Source organism: Rattus norvegicus, chromosome 14 (genome assembly GCF_021556685.1).
Source record: "Rattus norvegicus strain SHRSP/BbbUtx chromosome 14, alternate assembly SHRSP_T2T, whole genome shotgun sequence".
Classification (NCBI taxonomy): domain Eukaryota; kingdom Metazoa; phylum Chordata; class Mammalia; order Rodentia; family Muridae; genus Rattus; species Rattus norvegicus.
In genome coordinates, this window is record NC_141547.1 from 103,784,311 (window position 1) to 103,789,195 (window position 4,885).

A 4,885-nucleotide genomic window follows, 5' to 3' on the forward strand; every position below is an offset into this window, starting at 1 on the left:
TAAAGAGAAAAGGAATTTAACCAAAACAGAGTTCTGGAGAGAAGTTAGTGTCTGAAAGCCCTCCTTGATTTATACTTTACCAGAAAAGAAAGAAATTTCCCACAATCATTTTATTAACACTAAGTTGGAGCCGTTAATATGGAGAATGAGTCAACAGCTCTGTATTTACACATCAGCCTAGGAAGACCACTTGCCTATCATCCCAAGGGTGTGGCACTCTCCTTCCTAGCCTGTATGTACTTCTTTTCATTCAGCTAATGCCATACGCTCAGCTCCTGGGATACTTGAAAGATCTATAGAGCACTCCAAAATATAGGTTGAGTGAGAAAAAGAGCTGAGAACATCGTATGTTCGCTGTCTCAGGAAAGTGTGGGTGTCAGTGCACAGGCACGCGTACCAGCACCATGCTCTTTGACTACATTCAGTGACTGCTGGGCATCAGGAGTGGGGAGGAGAAAACACCCTCCTGACTCTGCCTGAGGAGTGTTAATTTTCCATCCTTATGGTGAAAGCCTTCTCCCATGCTCTTGTGTTTCCTAGAAAAAAGCAACATTTACAAAGTCATCAAGATGTGTCTTTAGTGGGATAGAAGTTTTTATTATAATTGTATTTATCTTTTAGGATGAGTTGTATAGAATTCCTTTCAATAAGTTACTAAAGATTTGGAGATCTGGAATTATACGAATTGCCTGTGGTCTTCTAACAAAAACACTGCTTTAATGCTCTTGATTCTGCTCAAACACCAAGCCTAACTCAACACTTTAATGGATTGTTAACACTGTCAGGCAGTTTGACTAAAGTAGCTAGTTGGCATACAGGATCATGAATTGAATTACTTTATTTCAAAATAAAATATAGAACATATATATCATTTAATAATAAGGTCCCATGGAACTAAAATATTGGTTATCATAATTAACATGAAATTTGAGTGTTTATTTCAAAACAATTCCTATAATTGAATAATCCTTTTGGGGGAGTAGTCATTTTGGTTGCTGTTTTAGACAGGGTCCCCGTATGTAACCTACTCTAGCCTTACAATTGTTATATCTACCCTCAACTACTTCCCCAACCCCCAGGACTCAGCCTCCTAAGTGCTAGGATTATAAGTATCTGCCACTATATGCTTGATTTAAATTATTCTTAAACTATAAATTATAGATTATTTAGAAACTGGCATGCTATACCTTTGTAGAGGTGCATGCTCTAGGGAATCTGTTGACTTCCAGCTCAGGCTTCAATTCCATTTGATCTCCCAAGATAGGTGTAGTGGGTCAGTGTAAGAAGATGAGCAGCTATGAACACAGAGTTGGCGGTGGGGAATGAGCAGCTAGACACTGCATTCCAGTTTCCTACTTCCACGATTTTCTTGACCGAGTGTCCACCATTTTGTGCTTCAGTGTCACTTGTAAAAACTCCTCTTTTGTTTTGTTTGAGTGAGGATTGTAATTTACTCACAGAAGACATTTAGCGCATACCCTGATGCCTGCTAAGAAGACAGGAAATGTTCACTTGCTGCACCAGAGATAACAGTACCCATGGTGACCTTAGATAGACGTCATTCTTACTTTCCACTGGAGTTTTCTTGTTTGTTTCTTTAGCTGAAGCCTTTGTGCAACGTGATCAGCGTCAACAGTAAGCTAATGACAAAATACTCTCCTGAGCATGCGCGCTCCATAGCAGATTCTCCCACTGCACTTTTGACTTCCAAGTATCTAGCAGTGTAGCGTCTTCCGGTGTTGCTCTTGTTTACCTACCAACTGTTGTACTAATAGAAAACACTGAGCACTGAAATAGAAACCAACTGCTAACGATTCGTGAAGTTCCTCGATTCATTTGTGTTGTCCACCTGTCGTCTCCTGTACTTTCAATTGACCTATTTATCTAACTTAGAGTACAGGTGATAACCTTCATGAAATGTAGAACATCCCAGGTTCACGTCCTTGTCCACCAGTCAGTACTTCCTTGGCTACTATGCTGTACTTAGCTACTTTTAACATGAGTTTTTGTTTCTAGTACTCATTTTTGGAAATATAGAAATGAATCATACCCAATGCCCAAGCTGACTTGACACAGTCTCGGGATGGTGATATGAGACTTCAGAGGAGATTCTCCTATGACGTGGGGAATCCATAGTACCACATGCTTCAGTTTTAAGGTGATGAGCTCACTTTTCACATACTATCTCCTCTATGTTCCCAAGAACAGAGCTAGTGTTCTCTTCTGCTGGGTCCCTATTCATTGCGTGAACAGTGATGTGCGGCAATCACTATGTTGAGGAACTTGAAGAAGTAGGGTAGAACTGGATTCATCCTAACCGAAAATCCACCGGATAACGATCACAGTCCTACAAACTGCCTGTGTGAGGTTTCCCTGATGGTTGGTGCATGGTTAGCAGAATATTACTTGGTTACTTAATATACTATGTCATCTCCACTTAAGGAAATCTTCGCTTAATTTTTATTTTTTAGAAAGTACCCAGAGAAACCCTGAGCCACACATGGCCCGTGCAGATGAACACATATGTGCTGTGGAGATGGGAGAGAAAGAAAAGGCCAGCAGTGTGTGGGCTATGAAGAGAGATAGAACTGGAGATGATGTGATTGTGGTGATGTGAGGGGCCTATGCGGTCACCAGAGGCCATGATGATCCGTTGCTTATGCTGCTACCTCTGGGTCCATGATGCTGCTGCAGTGGGAGTCCCTTACCCGTGCTAACACCAAAATCTATGAGGATAACAGTGATCTGTACTGTAGCCTGAAACAAGTTTGATGTCGCAGGGGTGCTCTAAGCTGTCTCTGCCTTCTATCAGCACCACCCATTCTCCCCAGCAGTGACATAGGCATGTCAGAGCTGTTCTTGACACTCATCTACCACTTGGTAGTCATGAGGGCTCAGCAGAGTTGACCCCAATGGCATGGGTGCAGAAGAGCTGGCCCCACCCCTTGTGGCAGCAGTGTGTGTGGGAGAGATGACCCCGATGGCATGGGCACAGGAAAGTTGGCAGGAAAGTTGGCTCAAGTACGCCCAGGCTCAGATCAAGGGCTTTGAGTTGGTCTACCCCAGTATGTACCCATCTATGAAGTACTGAAACACATGAAGAGGTCAGTCCTGGGCTGGAGAGATGGCTCAGTGGTTAGGAGCACCGACTGCTCCTCCAGAGGTCCTGAGTTCAAATCCCAGCAACCACATGGTGACTCTCAACCATCTGTAAAGAGATCCGATGCCCTCTTCTGGGGTGTCTGAAGACAGCTACAGTGTACTTATATATAATAAATGAATAAATCTAAAAAAAAAAAAAAGAGGTCAGTCCTTTGGATCCATAGCTGCAGGAGCCTCATGACTTAGGGGCAACAGAAGGATATTTGGGAGTCTCTACGAGCATCCAGATTGATGTTACAGCAGCAGTCAGAAACCTCAAACTAGCTTAAGGACTCACTGCAATGAACACTCACAAGTAAAGCACTTTGGACAAAAGGGTGTACTCTACACACACTGCAACACTTAATGCTACTGCGGAATGCATTTGTAATGGAGATGTGGGAAAGACAGACGGATAGAATAGAGCCTGCGAAGAAGGCTGTGGTAGATAAAGGAGCCAGCCAGAGCCCAGAGGAGTAGATGATTTTTTTAGTTTTTCTTTTCCTTTCTTTGTTTGTTTCTTCCTTCCTTCCTCTTTCCTTTTTCCTTTCTAATTTTCATTTTTTAAATCTTTTGTTTACTTTTGGGGAGCCTTCAAGGGTAGAGGGTGGATATGGAAGGCCTGGAAGGTGGGTGGGATTGAAGTGCATGATGTGAAATTCTCGAAGATTCGACGTAAAATCATATTTAAAATAAAATGAAAAGTACCCAGAATATGAACTCTTTCTTACAATAATTGGTCTGATGAGGAAATCCATCGTTGTGTAACCTTTTGGCCCTCTTTATAGATATAGAGAAGGTCTTCCTTTGCATATTTTGTTCCTTGTAAATACTTCAGTTGATAAACATCGTGATTATTTTATTTGGATTTGTTTTAAAAGTCTGTGATTTGTGGGGCGAGAACCCCAAGTGAAAGACAAAAATATCAGAAGTCACTTATGTAAGTTATATTAATTTCAACATAAAATTAGGATAGGGCTTTTTGAAAGTGTGGTTGTGATTTTTCTGACTGCTACTGTGGCACATCTGAAGGACAAAATACTATTGCATAGGGAATTTACAAAAGTAATAACATGTACAGGAAGGAGCAGTACTCTTATTGTTCTAATAGTAGCATATTTAGTGATATTAGTGCAGAAGAAATGATCATGGAAGTCATTCTGATGGACTTTTCTCTAGCAGCTTGGCACCTCCCAGGGTAATAATTTTCATCTGGGCTCTTCTTTGTCTGTATGAATATCTCAAGGACATCATTAACCACGGTGAGTCATAGCCTTCTGTGAGGATGCCAAACTGTTTCCCATTGTACAATCAAACAGGAACCTAAGCACCACTTATAATGGTTAGAAGTGAGCAAACATTAGAAACAGCCCCCAGTATCTTCATTCTAGCTCTATGTGCTCTGACCGAGCCTGGGAGTATATGAGAAGTCTTTAGCAATCCCCAAGGGTCACCTACAGTGTAAGCAACACAGACTACACAACAGTTCCTCTCTCTTTCCCTAGATCCCAAGGATTGTTATAGCCACGGTGGTATTGATCATGTCCCAATTCTGAATTTTCATTTGATCCAAATGTCAAGGACTATTCTCAGCACTTTGAAACAGGGAGCAAATACTGGTAAGACACATAAACACAGGTGGAAAATTATGAAACGCATGTTTTGTTGGAGTTGGGAATAGAATAGAAAAATGGAAGAAAATAGCTGGAGAAGAGAAAAGAAGTTTAGAAACAGGTTCACCTTA